The following is a 20,911-nucleotide window of genomic DNA, read 5'->3' on the forward strand; positions in this document are numbered from 1 at the left end:
ATCAAAGAAAACACAATCAACTAAATACATAAAACATGAAATATGAACTATGGGCATAGAGAAATAACATAAGACACTAGACAACATAACAACAGCACATAAGACAAACGCAAGACAATGGGTGCAGTGCAAAATGTGGCTTGTGTACAAGTGATCAGCAGACAGACATGTGACGTGATCAGGTGAGGTGCAGTGGCTGATGGGAATCGTAGTCTCTAGTCCTTTTCTGGTATTTACATAACAGATATCCATGAGAGCAGATTATTTTTGTGGATTTTTTTAACAAAAGATAAAAAGGTTAAACAAAAAAGACTTCAACCCCTTCATGGCAAGCATCTTTAGTACTTAGTAGAGCACCCTTTTGCTGTTATGAACTGCTGCAAATGAGATACAAAGCCAGACACCAGGTTCTGGGAGCGTTCCTGAAGAATCTTAGCCCATTCCTCATGAGCGATGGCCTCCAGTTAAGTAACATTCTTTTGTTTGCATGCTGCAACCGCCTTCTTCAAATCCCACCAGAGATTTTCTATGTTCAAGTCAGGTGACTGTGATGGCCCTGTAGAATCTTCCAGGACTTCTTCTGCAACCAAGCCTTGGTGGAATTTGAGGTATGCTTGGGATCATTGCCTGTTGGAAGGTCCAATGATGCCCAAGGTTCAACTTCCTCACAGACAGCATGACGTTTTCTCCTAGGATTTTCTGATACTTCGATGAATCCATCTTGCCTTCCACATGCTGCAGATTTCCAGTGCCAGAGGATGCAAAGCAGCCACAGAGCATCACTGAGCCACCACCATGCTTGACTGTGGACAGAGTGGTCTTTCTTCATTCCTCTTTCTCCAGACATACCGCTGATCCATCGTACGGAAAAGTTCCAGGTTTGTTTCATCGCTCCCCAAAACAGAATCCCAAAACTTCTGTGGCTTATTGATATTATTTTGAGCCAACTTTTCTTGTGCTTTTGGGTCAGTAGTGGTGAATGTCTTGGAGTTCTGGCATGGAAACCTTCTGTATTTAGTATGCGCCTTACTGTGCTCACTGAAACAACAGTGCCTGTTGCCACCAAGTCTTGCTGCAGGTCTTTTGCAGTCACTTGAGGGTTTTTCACAACCTGCCTTCTCAGGTTGCAGCCGTTGACAGCTTCCTTTTTCTGCCCTGTCCAGGTATTTCATACATTTTCTACCCCTAGCCAGTTCAGATATTTCAAGTGCTCCAGCTCAAGCACACCTGTGGAACTAATAAAGCCCTTGATTAGTTGCATCAGGTGTGCTTGAGACAACACCTGTTTTGCATATTTGTGCTGTTGTGAGGGATTCTATTCAGGATGTTGAATAATTTTGAAACTGGAGAAATCATTATAAGTTGCATTTTCAGTTGAATTTGGGGAAACCACTTGAAGCATTCGTTGTGTTGAACTATTTCAAATGCTTTTGTTTGATTTGTTTAATTTGTTTCATTGCAAACACTGAAAGTCATTTTGACAATAAACCTGATTTGCAATGGGGGTTGAATAATTTTGATTGCAACTGTAGATTTGCTGACAAGTCCATTTAATTCAGTTTGTATAGCATTATTTAACCTTGATATGCTTCCTGTTTTATGCAAATATTCCCTTCTACCTAGCCAATCAATAGTTGTCTCTGTTGTGTGTCAAGCACGACATATACTATGTTTTTCTTTGAATAAAGAGAGATCTTGCCATTTGAATTTTGTGTGTCTGTGTGTCATTTGGCAACTCTCCCAAGCGCTTGATACAGGAAGTGTGTAGTGGGGTGAGGGCACCTTCTTTTCTCATGTACTTTCACTTTGTCTTTTCTTAAAAGTATATACTTATGTACAACCCAAAGATCACATTCCAAGCACATACGAATACCTCAATGCATCAGATTCATCCATTCAGAGGAGCAGTGCTGAAGCACAACCCACATAAAAAACATAACTCCACAAGTAAATTGCAGTTTCAAACAGAGACGCAATAGAGGGGCAAAAGTTCAGTAATGTAGCTTTAACATGGCTGCCACTATGTATTCTCTGCAAACAGATGTACATGCACTGCTTTGTGACCATCGGTCAGAGATATGCATATTTCACATTCCAACTGCTGTAAATCACAGACAATTCTTCCACTTCCACATAAGCAGAACGACATACCAATACCCTCTAGCACCCAGAATGTTCATGAAGTGTGTGTGTGTCCACTGAGCCCTTGCAACACCAGGGTCTATGTGCAGCTAAATGTCAACCACAAGAATAGCCATATAGTCTGTGCAGTTCACTGGAATGAAACTCAATTAGTGCACTATATGAGCCTTTTTAACAACAGACAGAGCAGCCTTGATTATAAAAGCAGTCACAGAACTGTGAACGGCCACATATCCAGATTTCATGCATCTGGTAGGAATGTTGGCAGCAGAAACCCCAGTATAAAATGAGGAATGCTACATCTCAGACCATTTCAGTGTTTGCTGAATGCTCAGTACTTGACAGCCATATAACAGAAGCCTGTATCAGTGGGGACAGAAGCACCCTGAGGCATTGGTCCATCTCCCTTTTCCTTCAAGCCTTGGGAGATCTCCCTGAGAAAATGAAATTTAGTCATTACAAATGCCCCTCTGCAAGGCCGGGGAGTTGTTTGGATAAATTTGAGAGTGTAAGATGGAAGGATGAGGCTCAAGCATCAGTATATTAAAATGAAAGTTGTGCGGCTATTGTTGCAACATTTCCAGTAGCCCCTGTGGAGATCACGCATACTAGTGAGGACAGCAATTGCCATGGTAGTGTTTTACACCAACCACCACAGGGGCACAAAATTGCAAACAATATTTAGTTGGGCAAGCAAGCTCTAGATATGGGCAACTGCCTACCAACTGGGACTGACTGACAGTTTGTCTCTCAGTGTAAACTTGTAAGAACATTTCTTAAACGTGTGAAATTTCTCCAAACTCCATGCAAAGCAATGGTCTCACAGTAAGACCTGGACATGGCGCTAAACAGTTTGGGCAACTTGTCTAATGGACCAAAAGAAGTCATGGATATATAAGAAAAGTGTCAGTGGCAGACATTTATGAAACAGTGACATGCAGTTCACTGTTCCCCTTAACCAGATTCTAGTGAACTATTGTTGTCATCACACTGTGTTCTGTGGTGAGTTTGAGTGACTCTTGCCCTCAAGCAATAACAGTATCTGACACTGAGTAGTTCTCATCCAATAGTAACCAGCACTGAGTGCTTCCTCGATATAGGAAACTTATGGGACCTTGAGTGGTTTTTGTCATCAAGTAAGAACAGCAGCTGCTCTTGATTCTTACCTTAAATAAAAGGCAGTAGTAGTACCTTAAGAGATTACCATCCTCACTAGAGTACAGTGTTTTATATTGAGTCATTCTCATCATTATCGCAGAGCAGTATCAACATTTGAGTGATTCGTATTCTAAAATAAGTTCAGTATCAGTGCTTGAGTGGATTTCACCCTCAAATAAGCATTAGCATCATACTTGAGTGACTGTCATCTTCAAGAGGGAGTAAAACTGACCCTGGTAATCAGAAACACAAGGAAGTACATCAGTAGTTTATGTATTTAACTATGGTTCTACCACTATGTGGAGGACTGTCAGACCTCTCAGGTTGATGAGAATGGCTCAGGGATGAGCATGACATAGAGGCGTAACACAAGTGAGGTCACAGTCATGAAGTGACAAAAATGAACCGGATTGAGTTTGTTTTTTTAAATGCTGTTACAATCCTGTGTTGATTGAAAATATGTGGATGTTGAGACTCAAAACCATAATCAACAAGTCAAACTTTACTTAATGAGAACGGTTAAGTAACATTCAATGAATAGGGCATGAGTTTAAGCTCATAAAAACTTCTTGTCTTAACAACAAGTCTGACAACAACTCTGCAGTATAAAAAATGATGAAGTAAATGCAAAGAGTTTAGATTAATTTTTCAAAGATGTTCAGGCATTTTGCAAGATTACGATTCACAAGGATGCCGAATTGTAATCAGAGTGTTTCCATGTATGCTGCTGGAACAGGATGTCCAGCAGTAGTTGAAGCTTAAATAATGAGACCACAAATGATTTTTTTTAGGCTGCCAGAGACTCATCATTCTGCTGTACTTATACAGTGTCTGTTTCTAACAAAGCAATAAAAATGGAGCAATATCAAATAATAAATTTCCTTTATTTTGGGAATATGAATGCCAGCTACGATGTAAGTTAAAAAGGTCACCTAGCCTCTGTGTCTCACAGTACCTACCAAAGGCATTTTTTTAAACGTCAGTGCTCCCAGTTTATCAGTATGTGTAAACTTATGCACCCATCAAAAATGAAATAAATGAGGTTCCTTGATACCCATTTTTTGATTGTTTAAACAAATCTCAAACCAGAAAAAAAGAGCAAAGACAGAACAGCAGCTTCAGTATGCATTGTTGTTGTATTTTCCTCTGAGACAGGAAATATGTGTACAACAGCCTATTAACTGTAATGGTCAGAGAAGGTCTAATACACACATGCACACATATCTCCATTCAATATTCTGATGGAGTCTGTGATGGAGACATTGTGTCTCTCTGTAATATTTCTGTTCAATGTGCTTTGTAATAAGACCAGAATCTGCCTCGAGAATGGTGAAGTCTTATTACTCACGTTCAGCCTTAATCCTTCATCCTCTTCACAACAAGCCTACTGTAAAAGCCTCACTCATAAGCCAATACCACACTCAATCACCTCCGGCTCAGAAACATGTGCAAATGAAAAGTCATCCATTCCCGTGGTGTCTCTTCCTTTACAGTAATCGTGAGAAGGAGACAAGGTAAATGGATGTAATGCTCAATGGGATGAATAGTGGCTGTGATATCTCTGTATGGTCACTGGCTGCAGGCTATGTGAGCATATTACTGACCAAATAAGGGGAAATCGGTCACATATTTCCCACTGGTTATTTTTCCAGCTCAAAGCTGTTCTGAAGGTGTTTCCATAGAAACGTGAGCATGATGGAATTCAGCAGCAGAATGACACGCTCATTCATTAATGAAAGACTCTCTACAAACACTCCACTCCTCCCTTGCCTCACAAAATGAGTCAAAGCTGCCCTACTTCAGCATATGAAATTATCTTAGGCAGTTATCCTAATCATCTTGTTTTTGCTGGTTTGGCTGGGGTTTTTTGTAACTCCTCATTGCTGCTTCATCGTGAACCGCAGCCTTACTGGAGTCACAAAACTGCTGCAGCCAATTAGAACTTCAAATCCTGGCAAAATTTCAACAAGACAACATATATACCCATACACAAGTTTGACTGTATATATGGATGGATGAAATGATATATATTATGTTGCATTAACTCACACTGACCTGTTTATTTTTATTATTTTAATTATTGATACGTATGAAAGGATGGATAGACGGATGAATGTATATGGACAGACGGGCTCATGGATGACTGAATATATTAATAATACTTTGTGATTCAATCCACAAAGTGTTTTCCTTGAAAAAGCTATTAAACTATTTACCCCTGAGCAGTTTGTCTGTTATCAAAGTAAATTATGCAAAATGCAGCCTGCAAAAAAAAAAAAAAGAAGAAGAAGCTGCCTGGAGAAATAAAACTCTACAGTTCTTTTCTTAATCCTCTTGCTCAGAAAACCTACACAGGGATAACCAATTAACTGATAGGAAACCATTAATCCTTCCTGGATACCACAATACAATTAAGACAATTTTAGAGAGCATGGAGCTGCATTACTTGCTACCTCCCTATCACAAACCTTAGAGTTTAACATTAAAATTTACAACAGATTGAGATTGCTAACACAAAAGACACAGCATAGTATTCAACTGGATAGCATGAACGCATTGCTTTTGTACAAGACACAAGCAAAGAGAATTACCCCTAGACTAAGATATGTGAAATGCTTTGTTAAAGAACTGACACCAAGTGACCTCCGTTTAAAATGGAGAGCTTTCAAAACCCAAGCATTTAGTAATGTGGGAGTTTGAAAGGTAATCCAGCCGTCAGATTCGACAGATTGCTCTCTTACTGATTTCTGTCTTTTAGCTCAGCAGGAGAAGGAGGTGATACTTGCAGTGCAGAACTGTTCCTTGGAGGCACTGATTAATCATGTACTGCTGAGCTGAATCACAGATGCATTAGTTATTCTCACTGATATAAGAACTGAGAGAGACATGGGTTAAAAGCAAGAGGAAGTCTGCTCATCCTCACTGATCGCAACGTAAGCCCACATGAGTTCAGCAGGAGTGAGTGGGCTGGCTAGCCACTGACTGTAGTTAATATACTAATAATCATTAGCTCTGTTTCTGCCACCCTAGATTATAAGCAATTAAGCTCCCACTTGAGGGGGGAAAAAACAATCCGAATTTAATTATAACAATAAGCACCCCAGGTTTCGAGTTGTAAATGAATACAATTTGCATTTGGGTGGAAGAAATTCGCCAGAAGGCAACACTGATGATGACTGTCCAGCTGATAGATGTCCTGTCCTAAGCAATATTTGCTGATCGAATCTCATAAGCAATGTCTATGGAATAGTCCACAAATGTGCAAATGAAAGAAACCAGGTAAGTTTATGAAGCATTTTTAATGCATCTAGGGTTCCCATCACAGCAACAGTTCAGCTTCCACTTTAACAAGTGACACCAAGCCCACATGCAAGTTTCCCATTTATATTTAACTCTATTTAGCTTTTCCACCATTCAAACAACACTAGTGCACTCACAGCAGTAACATGAAATGAAAAATGAAGCTGCTACTCTTGACTCCTCTGCCAAAAAAAATATTTCAACTGAGTTTCGGAACCAAAAGTAAGAACTACAGAGTTCCTGGAAGAGTTCCTACTGTGTGTTGTTATGTACATTTAAAGGTGTGATGCAGACTGTGCAACAGTTTTGTTGTTTTGACACATTTCATATTAAAATTGTGCTATTCTCTACTAAAACTTGAAGTATGTAGTAAATACTGTACACTACTGTAACATTTTATACCCCAGAAAGGTCAATTTGAGGAAAACATTTTTGCCAGTTTCTAAAGGGTGTCCCAAAAGTCTCCATACACAGGGGACTATGTTTTCCAGCACCACGTCGGTTGTGTCAGTGGATGTTTGTGGACGTCCACTTCTCGGTTGGTCTGAAACACTTCCAGTCTTTTTGAATTTGTTAATAAGTTTGGCAGTAGTGTCATATGTTATGTGCTTACCATGTTTCCATCGCAACTTTGCGACAGTTTCCTGATCCTGATCCATCCGTCTGGGAAGAATAAAGTGATCTATCTATATATCTATCTATCTATCTATCTATCTATCATTTATCAATCTATCTATCATCTATCTATCATCTATCTATCTATCTATCGATCAATCTATCTATCTATGAGAATGATTTTGTCAGAGGCATTATTAAAGGCTGAAAACATATATAATATAAACTAAGTATGAAAAGTTTTGGACAACATTTTGCTAAAAAGTGTTCCCTATGTATGGAGACCTTTGAGACACACTGTATTTGGTCCAGTGTCTCCAGTTTAGGAGTCTGTGTGTCACAGATATAGAAGAAACATAAACTTAGCATAAAAAATTTTCTTAAACCTTGTCTGGAAAGCTGTCACGTAAAATACTGTTTCAATTGTGCATTGAGAAAGTGAATGGAAAGATAAGCTTTCTATAGATAACTTTAAATGTTGCTGTGTGGGATCAAATTAAGTAAATTAAGTAAATGCTCTGCAGACAAAGTCATGGACTTGAATATAATGAAAGAAACCCTTAGAGATTATCTAGTACAAAAGGTACAGGAATGGTTCGCATGAATAGTGGCAACCAAATGGGGAGTGAGCCCAAATCCTAGCAGCAGCAAATTGTGTGTGTGAATAATGAAGTAGTATAGCATGGCTGATTTTAAAAAAAAAAAAAAGCACATAAAGACCTTTTTTACATATACTATATTGAAGCATCAGCACATAAATCTATATACAGCCATTGTAAAAATTAATATACGGAGTAGGGAAATAATTTTCTTATACGAAGATTTTCTGAATCTTGGGAGGATTGTGATTTCAAATGTGAAATTATGTCTGCAAAAAACACTGACATGCATTGAAATACTTATATGAACTTTGGAACAGGTGATAGTCTACGATCCTGCTCCATTTGAGTCAGATTTATTTATTGAAATCAGTTTGCCTTTTTGTAGGTTTAACATATAATCAGAATGTTCAAATTTATCCCAAAAATGTTTTTTAAACAAAAGGCTCCTACAGATTTAAGGAAAAAACCTAAATTAAATTTAAGTAGTGTTAATTTTGTCAGCTATTTTTAAATTTAGTCTTAGTCCTTTGTCAAATGTCCTTGATAGTTTTTATCATATTTAGTCAACCTTATCCTGCTTTATTAAGTCGAGTTTTAGTTAACTCTGGGCATTTTAGCCTTATCTTAGTCAAAGAAAACTGTATTAGTCAAAGTATTTTAGTCTAGTTTTAGTGAAAACTGTTGACATTGTAGTCGCAGATAACTGTAGACATTTTTAGCCATAAGATTATCATTGATTAACATTTCAGTCAATCTAGTCTAGCCAGTGGTGGAAATGACCAAGATACACTGGGGGACTCTAGTTAGGGAGGGTTTTTTTGTGTTTGTTTTTTTTGTTTTATTTAAATATTTGTAAACATAATTAAAAATATATGCATATAAATATAAATACCTCTATAATATATAATAACATTACTCTTATTTCATGTCTCATACAAACAATATTCTTTCTTGAGTATCAAGACAGGCACATGAAAAGTCAATGAACAACATTCATGACTTATGTGTGTCACAAAACAAACACCGTTAATTCCTCCTTAACTTCCATATCACGCCCCTCTGCCCTCTCACTCCTAGCGTTTTTACCAGGTGCTCCAATGTAATTTAATATAGTTTTTTTCATCCTGACCAACTGACAATCTCTCTCCCCTTCAAACTCTTCTCTCTCTTTCTTGCCTTTTTTGACTATCAACAAAAATAAGAGTGACAGTCTGTGTCAGTGCAATAGAAAAAAATGAAAGTACTACAGTAAAAACCCATAGTGGCTAAAGCTAAAACACTTTACAAACATTACATATCTCTCTATTTAACGATATTCTATTTATAATAAACATGTAGGCTAACAGAACTGTGAAATGATACTCAGAAAGCTATGATAGTGAATATGAGTTAAGATGAATAAGGGCGTTCAAGATAGATTAAACTTGGATCATTTCAGGTACGTGCACACAGCTTTATTCATATCAGCGTTTCTACTATAGCATTTGTTAAAGTAATTGTTTCTGTTAAGTTTTTCGGTGCCGCTAAGACTCTGTTAATTTCCCTGAGGTGGTCTCATCAATGCTGTGAGGACACGCACTGATAGAGAAGCGTTCCCATTGGCTGCAGCCTTTAGGCATTATGGCCAATCAGGAAAGTAAACATTGTGCAAACACATGCAGAATTTTTTTTCAACACCAAATATTTTGTCTATAATATTTTTTTCTCTTCTTCTTTTCAATGAAAACAAAGAGGGAATTTGGTAAAGTTTTTATTTTTAAACTATATTTTAGTGTCGTCTATTTTCGTCAACAATATTGCAAATGATATAGTCACAGTTACTGTCACAGTTAATGACGTCGGTGTCCTCTCATCATCGTCTCGTTTTAGTCATGGACAAAAAGGTCATTGACAAACATTTTCCGTCATAGTTTTTGTTAACAAAATTAACACTAAGTGTAAAGTGTTGGGCCACCATGGCCCACCACTACAACTTTAATGCGTCAGATTCTACACTTCTCTGGAACTGAACTGGAGAGATGAACACCATTCTTCTAAACGATATTCCTTCATTTGGTGTTTTGATGATGGTGGTGGAAAGTGCAAACACATATGATTCAAATTTTTCTTATAGGCGTTCAATTGGTTTGATCTGATGACTTTTCAGGCCATAGCATACGCTTTACTTTTTTTGTTTGTTTGTTTTTTTTTAACCATTCAGTGAGCCCTCATGCCCTGTGGATGGGGGCATGGTCATCCTAAGGAGACCAATCCTATTAGGATAGAAAAGTTTCATCATAGGATAAAGATGATCAAGCAGAAGAAATTCGTATTGATTTGCAGTAATGTTTCTCTCTAAGGAGACAAGTGGACCCAAACCATGCCAGCAAAATGCCTTCCACTGTCCAACAGAGCCACTGGTTTTTCCTTTTTTTGATATCCATTTGTATCTCCACTGCTGAAGCCAGGGATTGAACACATTTGTGGGAAAAGGACTGTATTTGCAAATGCAGAAAGATGAAGAGCGTTTCCTGCCGAGTACTTGTTAGAGGCAGAACAATGAGCACATGGGAAACCATGTCAGAAATGATCCTATTACCTTAAATGTTTGATTTAATCAACTGTGGCAGACCGGAGACCAGAGACAGATGTGAGGAAGATGTTGACTCAAATTGCTATTCAATTTCAAAAGAACGGAAAGCAGAAATGTCCACAGCTCACAAACTGAAGCAGTAAATATAAGGCATGGTGGGTTACACTGCATGATTTTGATTGAAAAATAATTTACACCCAGGAGAGGAGACTGATGTACTCACTTTCCTCAGAACCCTGGGGATCATCCACAGTTCTGACGTAGTCATCCTAACAAAACAATAAGCAATTTAATTATTTAATATTGTACATGATTATACAGTTAAATGCATTCGAGTGCGAGGCTTGTGTTAATAATACAGACTTTCTTTAATATTTCCTTAATACATTATACATCATAAGTAACAACCTACAAAAAGAGCTCATGCCTCTGTCACTATGGGAACACAGATCACAACTTGATGCAAGTTCACACCCACAATAACAGAACAAGAAGAAATGCACTCTGTGTAACACACTCCGTGACTAAAAGAGAAGGGAAGTCAGTGTGCTACACATGTATTTCTCTCAGAAATATATATTTGATCGTTGTGCTTGTGTTCAGTCAATAAGCAGGTTTCACTGGTAATACAAAGCAAGAAACAAATATATCTGTGAAACTGTGAAAATTAAATCTGGTGCTGATTTTATTCTGGTGGCCCTAAAGTCTTTACAGGCTGGACGTCAGCTCAGAGTGATTTTATATAGTGCAACCTGAACCTGTATTGTACGTCTTCTGATTAAAAAAAGAAGAAGAAAAACAACAACAACAACAAAGACATCACATTGAAAAACAAAATTACGCACCTCTACTTCCTTCCATGTGGGAGGCAGAGCAGGAGGGGGAACATGAAAAAAGAGAGAAATAGATAAGAAGAAGAAGACATGTTAGTGAAAGGCACATCGAAAACTATGTGACAGACTACTTTCATTATTATTCCTGGAAAAGCTAAGCACAATATTGTCTGTTCTAGAAAGGTAAGTACATGTGAAATTCAAGGAATATTAGAGCTGATGGTAATAAGCTACAGCTGGCTAGATCCCCACTGACTCAAGCTTATTCTCTGTTTTCCTATTATTGTGTTTACAATATGTATTTCACACGCCTAGCCAGGGGCAAGGCTAAAAATCTGCCCCCTGCCCCAGATGACCGAACCAACATGAACAAACAAGCCTGTGTTGAGAAAACAGCAAACGTACGAGCATATTGTAGATGAGAAACTGGAAAAGACATTTCTTAAATCATTTCAATAACAGCTGCACAAATTAACATTGCAGCTGCTTACTGCTGGCTTTTATTATGTTTAGGATCAGTTTTCTTTCTTTTACGTGGTAGGTTTTACTATGTATTCCTGAATACTTTACATTTCTGAATATTTTGTATTCCTGTAGCATGTCACAAATGGAAGAAATATGCTTACAGAATTTCAGCTATTTCTTGCTTATTATTTTTCTTCCCCAATTTGGCCATCATCTAGTGGGAGGGTGAGGGCATGCTTCTTCTAAGACTTCTGCAGCTAATGACTGGTTCATGGCTTTCTGATTAACAAGGGACACACATGGCTGCTGTGTAAGGCACAAGGTCCAGGGTAATGTCACCCTTTCTAGAGAATATAGTCAATTAAACTGGCTTGGTCCTCCAACTATTAATGGTTGTGGCATCATCAGGTTTCAGTTCACTTGTGATCTCCTAAAGACAGAACAAACACTTTGGTTCTTTTTATTTGTTGTTGTGCCACAGGAGAGCAAGCACATCTTCTAGGGTTTACCCATCTATGATCAAATTATAGTGTCCTGTGGTCAAAAGTTTGGGCATAGGAGAGTGTCACAGTAGCAATAAAGGTTAGGAGAATTGTTCTTTAGGGCACATGGAGCAGAAAAGTGTAACTTGTCAGATCTCAGAATCAGACTATGTATTCCTTCATATAAATATAATATAGAATGACTGTCCTAGCCAAAATATGATGACAGATCACCACTGTTACCCCTAAGCCGTGCACATGCATGATAACTCACTTCTGATGATGCTCCCATGCAGAAAAATATTCAATCTACTCAGAACACGGTCACAAAAATTTATTCGTCATTTGTAACTGACAGATGATTGCCGTGCAGATCGGACCAGCCACACACATACTCCACTCTTTGTAAGCCCAAACAAGAATGGACATCAAAACAGAGATGATCCGGCTGCCACCAAAATTCAGACCCAATCACAAATAATGCTAGCTAGCTACATTAGCTTATCTTGGCAAATCATGTTAATACTTCAATGCCTCTAACAAACATCCGTTACATATGATTAGCCTAGCAGTGCTGCCATGAGTTTTCCTAGGCTAGTCATCCACAATCAGAGCAGTTCAGCAATTTGTGTGGCTCATGGGGTATTTCTGTTCAAATGGCCTAAGGGTCTGCCCAGTAGAAATAGATTTTGGCCAGCAAGAAAAAAAAAAAATAGAGGAAACACTGCAGATCACAAAAGAGTATGTAACACATTTAATAATAAGAAGAAGAAGAGGAAGAAGAAGAAAAAGAAAAAGAAGAAGTATATTTGGGGGTGCCCCGAGTTCCCTGGGGTAGACACCAGGCTCCCCGCAACTCTGTGTAGGATAAGCGGTACAGAAAATGGATGGATGGATAATAATCTATTACTGTGAAATGATTCATTTGCCCAGTGTTTACAAATATCACAGTAATAACATTACGATCATTTTCATGTTCTTCACATTTTAACCGCTCTACAAAGAAAGCGTGTATGCTTTAGGAACACTAAAACATACAAAAGAAATGCCGTTTTTTGAGCACCTAGCAAGACTGAAACATAAGTTCCCGCTCAGTGCTTACTCATGCACAGTAAACAGTAAACGCTCAACGCCTTTCACACTCCTCAGATTTATTTTACTCTACAAATGTGCTGTGCCAAAGCAAACACAGCACCACTTGCTCATTTTAGCACCTAATGTGTAAATAAAAGCCTTCAGTGGGCATACATCTCCTTATGCTTAACAGTGATGTGTGATGATACCAGTGACAGTGGATACTAAACATACACGACATACTGTTGAATACAAGTACTGTTTATATTGTGTACGTTCAGCATTACAATATTCAGCTTTATGACATGAATGCTTTTTTTCAATTCGGTAATTAATGTGCATTTTCACCACACAGCCTGGTCTGTACTCCCACCATGCTGAGACAAGCCGGCTGTGACTGTTGAAGTGGTGGGGGTGAGATGAGCTGTGTTCTTCACACCAGGGCATCCCGAAGGTCGTCGGATTCATAGCAGCTGACAGCACTAGCTTACCCGCTATAGAGAAGGACACTGTAGTGGCATGCTCAGGTTAATGGAGCATAACTGTCCAGATGCTGCTCTGGCTCTCCTGGGCTTTGTGTTAACACTAATGCTAAAGCTATTCCGGCAGAGTTTGGACACAAGCCTAGCTGCAACACTCTGTTAGACACTAGAGATACTAGCCAGAACAATGTTCTCTGTCCTTAAGATTAAACCATTAGAGCCACATTTCTTATCACAGGTAGATGTACTCTGTAGGGGCGCACACACACACGCATACACAGCTTGATGGATAGTGCTAGCCAAATCACAGTCACACACACATACACCTTTAATGATACATTCTGTACAAAAACATAGTGATTGATATACACTATATGGCCAAAAGTTTGTGGACACCTGACCATCACACCCATATGTGAATCTTCCCTAAACTGTTGCCACAAAGTTAGAAGGACACAATTGTATAGGATTAGTATAGTCTTTGTATACTGTAACATTACAATATCAGTTCAATTGTTCCAGCATGGCAATGCACCTGTGTAAGAGAGGTCCATGAAGACATGGTTTGCCAAGGCTGGTGTGGAAGAACTCGAGTGGGCTGCACAGAGCCCTGACCAAAACCCCAATGAACACTTTTGGGATGAGTTGGAATGCTGACTGTGCCCCAAGCCTCCTCAAGTTGCTGACTGAAAAGTGCACGACTTCACTAATGCTCTTGTGGCTGATTGGGGAAAAAAATCCTCATATCCATCCTTCAAAATCAAGTGAAAGGTCTACCTGGAAGAGTGGAGGTTATTATAACAGAAAATAGGGGGACTAAATCTGGAATGGGATGGTCAAAAAGCAAATATGGATGTGATGGTCTTATCAAGTGTCCACAAATTTTTGACCATATAGTTCACCCATCCATTTTCTGTACTGTTTATCCTACACAGAGATGTGGGGATCCTGGAGCCTATCCCAGGGGACTCGTGGCATGAGGCGGGGGACACCATGGACAGGGTGCCAACCCATCATCGCACACACACTCACACATCCATTCACACACTATGGACAATTTGTCAGCCTACAACACATGTATTTGGACTGGGGGGAGGGAAAAAAAGAGTACCTGGAGGAAACCCCTCAGAGACAGGGAGAAAATACAAGCTCTGTGCATGCAGGGTGGGGGCAGGAAATGAGCCCTAACCCCGGTGGTGTGAGGCAAACGTGCTAAGCACTGAGCCACTGTGTCCCCCCTGGCCATAAAGTGTAGATTCAAAATATGTATACATGCTAAAATGGTTCCCATTGTAAAAATGACACATTAAAGGCCTGCACTACTCTCTGCATGTTCTCTAGGGAAGGTTCTTGAACCAAGCAAATTTCAATGCACTGAACAACAGCACTGTCTAACAAGACAAGAACAATATGAGTGCTACAGACAGACCTTTTTAGCTCTAATCATGCTTTAGTGTAAGTGGAGCGTGACCTACTGCGATCCTCTAAGGATATTCAGCCTGATTTATATTTGCATCTGTGAGCCAAACTGGTCTGGCACATGTGCTCAAAACACATAAGAGTGTGCAGCTTCACACCCTCACAGATTTCAGCAATCAAGACAGTCAAGACACCAATGAAGACCAACAGAGTGCTTTTCAATAAAACAAAGACCAAAGAAGTTAAATTTGGCAGACAAATTATATAAAGGAAGCTTTCTGGCTACTGAGAATATGAATTTGTAAAGCCTATTGATATCTGGGTTCCCATTTCTTTGCTATTTATTTTAATGTGGCCCAAACAGACCCAGCACTGGCACCCTGACAAGGAAAGAAAAAAAAATATTGAGACTGAAAAGACTGAACTGGTTGAATACCTGACTAGACAACAGAAAGAAATCAAATGATATAGAAATCAAATGATAAGAATAAAGGAGATGTTTAACATGCAGTAGATTTTCTCTGCAAAGAGCCAGGACTCAAACAGCTCTTTAAATTCTCTTTCAAGTCGTTAAATGGATGGATCAAGCCTAATGCTGTGTTCAGAATGGGGTTACTGTATGTGTTCGCCATTTTTATAAGGGTTTAATACATTTAGTACGTTTGTATACCACCACTTTGGAAGTCAGGATTTTCAGATTTTTTCAATATGGTGGATTCCATAAAAAGTCTAACGATTAATGCTTTGTCCAATTACAGTGTAATTGTAGTCACGTAGTGTCTCTTCTTACTAATATAACAACACATCTGAGGCAAGTGGTAATATTTTGTTACGAGCTAGCTTTAAATGTTTAGCCTATCAGCAGTGTTCATACATGAACACTGAGCATATTGTGTTTATGAATAAATGTTGAATTCATGTTGAGTTCCCTTTGCACGTACCATAAGTTTTGGATTTTTGATTAGAATTTTGTTTCTATTATAAAACTAAAATCTGTGTAAAAACAATGCTACCCTTGCTTTTATTTCTGTTGGAACAGGCAATGCTGTGTACATCGCATACATTGTTCTCAAACAATTCTGGAAAATTCCTCTGCCTCTCTAAAACCCATGGTCAGATAGCATAATTTGAATTCTACTGGGGACCTCTCCCTGGGAGACATACCTTTACTTGATCCAAATATATAATTGATTACTACTTTTATGTGTAATCAACATGTGTATTTATGTTCAGTTCTTGTTTTGTGAAAAATGATTAAGGCATAATGACTTGGGCAAAAATGAGCTTCGGTTATTGAGAATCATATTCCAGAGTGCAACAAACTATGTGTAAGTGTTCATGAAAACTGTAGATTAATGAATAATGATAAAATAGCAAGGGAAAATGTGACGTTTAAAACCTCTTTAACAGTTAAAGTTAATTCATGAGATTATTCTCAGATAGAATCAATGTTTATCCTGAATGTACTGTGCATAGTGCACGTCTGTAAAATCATGTCATTTTCTCTGATACACTCATGAGCAGATCTATAAACCCTTGTGTGGCTTAATCAGAGAAAATAATAAATGGTTTCAGCAGTGAGGGGCTCTGAGTGTGTTTAAAGTATCTTTACACACTGCCCTCCAGGCGCCAGTCTACTTTGTACAACAGCTGACAATTCCATAAACTGATTAAGAAAATGCATTTTCATATAAACAGCTAATCAAATTTAGCCTCAATCAAAGCTTTACACAGCAGATTTGGGTGAATCCACATTTCCTTCAAACTTGACTGTGGGTATATGAAAGTGATTCACCACCTTGACAGCAAGAGTTTCATGATTGAGAGTAGGAGGATCATGTTTGTTGTGCTTATCCTGTATGACTCATGCTATTTTTGTGGATGTAGGTGGATAATTTGTGACGCGTGCCTCCCCTGTGTATTTTATGTATTTTGGGTATTACTAGTAGGTTAACTGAAGTACCTCTACTGATACTTAAATTAATACATCTGCTCAGCTCATTACATTACTTAAATTAATACAGCCCCCCTCCCTTTATGTTCATAAAAGGTCTAGACAACAATCATAAGTTTCTATATATGTTACTGTCCCTTATTTTGTTTAGCACATTTTACCAGCAGATATGGTGACAAACAGGATTAATACATTTCGCAGTTCTGTTTGAAATCTACTAACCAACACTCTGAGCTTAGAAATATCGAGAACACAGCTGATGAAATACTGGAAGTGAAATATCACAAGAGGAGAAAAAGAAGTATATATCTAGTTTAATAAGGTAAGCTTCAATTTTCCATGTAATTTTAAACATTTTAAACCTGGAGCCTATCCCAGGGAGCATGGGGCACAAGGCGGGGTACACCCTGGACGGGGCGCCAATCCATCGCAGGGCACAATCACATACACATTCTGGATACTTTGGACATGCCAATCAGCCTACCGTGCATGTCTTTGGACTGGGGTAGAAAACCAGAGTACCCGGAGGAAACCCCATCACAGAGAGAACATGCAAACACACAGGGCCATGGCAAGAATCGATCCCCCAACGCTGGAGGTGTGAGGCGAACGTGCTAACCACTAAGCCACCGTGTGCCCATTACATTTAATTATTACATTTAAATTTAAAAGGCATTTTATTTCCAACACCTATTCGTGTCATTATAACACCAAGATTGGTTAGCAATAGATTGTGCCATAAACAGTTAAATAATCTCTTTCCCATGTTAATCCCAACAACACTAGCCACTCGTGAATATCTGTGATCTCATGTATGTGGAAGAGGGCAGATAGCTCTTTCCTCTGAGCGCATTATGCTGCCTTGTGACGCAGCATGAGCAGTTTGAGAAGATGCGATGGCTGGCTGAACTTGTCTCAGAGGAAGCTCGTGTTAGCCTTCACCCTCCTCGGCTAGTAGCTTTCGTATGAAGGCTGGTGGATGGAAAATATGCCAAAATATGTATTCTACCCATTTCTCCAACACATGTATTAGCACTAACAATGTCCTAAAAGTAAGTCAGTGACATCATTAATTCTAAGAAAACATGTAACAGGGATCTGCTAAAACATACAGAGAACAATAGAGACTGAGCAACCACATACAACAGAAAGCAAATCCACCACATCATTAATGTGTTTGTTTGGGATTTGTTTGTTATTTTACATGAGTTAGACACATACTGTAAACTCAGGAAGGCATCACCTGTCAGCTGATTCTCAGCTGAGAACGTAGCTATGGCTATGATCACAGCTTCAAACTCAGCTGCACATCATTAGTGGCTCTCTAAGCTAGATTTAACAAGATAAGTAACAGTGCCACTGTGCTATTTTATTATTTTAGTTGGAACTGGCCCTGCATTCGGTAGCTAAAGTGCTGAAATAATTCAGTGTAGATGTGTCGGGTCAAATTAAGAACTTGGAGGAGCAGCTGGACTCACATATGCTTGCCTGCCTAACAACAGAAGAGTCAGCAACATGCCTAAAAAGCTAACCGGTTATATTAAATCACTTGCTCTCATGAAACCATGAGAGGAAAATTATGATAGGAAAACAGATGTTGTTTTTTAATTCATTTCCTTCAAAAGCAAAGAAAATACATGTTTATCTTTTTCTCATTTTCTCTTTTTTTTTTGCATTTTGTGCAATAAAAAACAGTTTGTGCGGAAAAAAAAACTTATTGGAAAAGAACATGAACTGCAAACTTAAAGTTTAATACTCAGAGTCAGTGGTTTGCTGAGTATGAGTATTCATAACTCTCCAAAACAGCACAATAGACTGAGGAGACTGCTCCTGTTTTTATGCAGAGATAATATCTCTGTGAGCTTCATGAAGCAAGGCTGTAAATTATTCCTGCTATCTGAAAACCAATCTGACATATGAGAGGATCTGCAATAAGACGTCTCTGAATCGTCAGATCTGAGCCATGCATACAGCACTACATCACACATGAATCATAATCATGAAATCGTTTTTTTTTTTTCACTTGTTCTCTGTCTCTAAAGAAATACACACTGATCACAGAGCCTCCTTAAAGGGGTCATTTTATTATCTTCCCTGAGGTGTACTCATAATATTAATAAGGTTGTTTTGCACAAAAAACATACAAAAGTTAGTCATTTATGACCTTATTCCACCCTATCTCTGACCCTCTGACTGAAATGATCAGTTTTCGTGTCCTTTACCTTTAAGATTTCAATGTACCCACCCACTTCTATGACTGGCTAACATATTTGCCTATCAATGAATTATCAAACGCCCCCTGCCGTAACATGTGCGGAACTGTTGTCAGCGACTGAGCACCAGTGGGTCGAGGCTGAAGTAAAAGTAGGTGTCGATGTCTTGCTTTAGGGGCAGTCATATGCAAATGTTTTTGCCCGTGTGACGTCACAAATCCCGCCACATCCACACGAGCCGTTTTTGGAGCGTGGATAAATAAATGCTCTTTTTGTACTGAGGATGACGTATTATGCTATGAAGCTTGTAGGACATTTTAATGGTGCATGACCCCTTTAAGAACCAGCTGTTTGGAAGGAAGCTTGGACATCCTTCCTGAGAACAATCTTATATTCATTTTGACTCTCATGATGGGTGGCAATCTGTACACTGATTCTATATACAGTTATCGTTGCAGTTTGATCACTTATAGAAGAGATACTGAGAATGTGATGCTTAATTTTCAGCTGAGAGGAAAAAAGTCCAGTCACCCGCAGCATGCAATACTGCTGATTAAAGTCATTTCAATAAGATCAGTAAATTAAATTAATAAGCTCTCTCCTCTTCATACGCACACACACACAATGTGGATTTTAACTTATTGTACTAAATAACGTCAGGATCTGACGTTTATGTTTGAATTATACTTAGTGAAACATCAAAACCCAGATGTGAGAGGGTAAGTGTGCTGTTGCTACGTGTAAGAGAGAGTTTGAGAACTGACACTTTCTGAGATTCACTGCAGACAGCATCTTGCTTCATCCTGTAAGAACAGGGACATCAGCATAAAGGAAGCAGCCTTTCCCCTCATCAGATAGCAATCGCCTCAGGAGCTCGAGGTGAGACAGCCATATTGCCCTTGGCAAGAGCACATAGCAGTAGACACAGTACTTCCTAAGAGCAAATGCAGCAGGACATTCGGTGGTGTCCATTCTGAAATTATTTATACACTGCAGTTGGCATGCAGCAGAGAGCAGAGCAGCATGGAGGAGCTGAAAAGGCCAGGTGTGCTTAGCAGATGCTTCATTAAGAATTAAGCACTGTGATGAGGCGAGAGAGTGTGTGCATTGATAACTCGAAACCGAAAAGCCTCCCACCGCACAGCAGTACTCATTAATATGTGAACATCATGCACTATACAACCAACACTGTGAAATGCATATTCAGTTTCAGCTCAGGAACTCTCTGTCACTACCGAACGTTCTCGAACCCCACTGGAAGAAATTCTGGAGAATCCTAGAACTTAACTAAGTAATTCGATATTTGTGGTGTGGATATAGAAAAATCCATCCTGAATGATTTGCATACTAATTAACATGTGATCTTCAATGACTTTTGTAGTTTGAAATTCTTTCATTGACATGTCGGTCTATTTTCATTTGACCACTTTCCTACATTACACACAATGCCATTCAACTACCTGCTGATAGTGGTCCCAGTTGGATTTAGCTCTTGCTTCATCTCTAACTAAAGACTGTAATGCAGCCTTACTACTTTAGTCTGTCCAGCGGTCTCACCTCCTCTCTACACTCTGCTCAAACAGATCAGGTTCTAAAGCTT

The 20,911-nt window shown here is 38.9% G+C and overlaps 1 protein-coding gene across 5 annotated transcripts in view; it reads right to left on the bottom strand.

The window, feature by feature from the left end:
- Positions 1 to 20,911, bottom strand: part of LOC128616730 (testican-2-like) — a 55,689-nt gene that overhangs the window by 18,005 nt on the left and 16,773 nt on the right. For 2 of the 5 annotated variants that reach the window (XM_053639509.1, XM_053639510.1), the window contains exon 1: positions 10,613 to 10,990. The exons of 2 other annotated variants lie outside the window; for them this stretch is intronic. The gene's annotated coding sequence lies outside the window, so the exon portion shown is untranslated. Of the gene's footprint in view, positions 1 to 4,648; positions 5,160 to 10,612; positions 10,991 to 20,911 lie in introns of those variants that run through there. One more of the 5 variants, XM_053639511.1, reaches the window with a different exon arrangement.

The sequence above is a fragment of the Ictalurus furcatus genome, chromosome 13, assembly GCF_023375685.1.
Source record: "Ictalurus furcatus strain D&B chromosome 13, Billie_1.0, whole genome shotgun sequence".
NCBI classification, from domain to species: domain Eukaryota; kingdom Metazoa; phylum Chordata; class Actinopteri; order Siluriformes; family Ictaluridae; genus Ictalurus; species Ictalurus furcatus.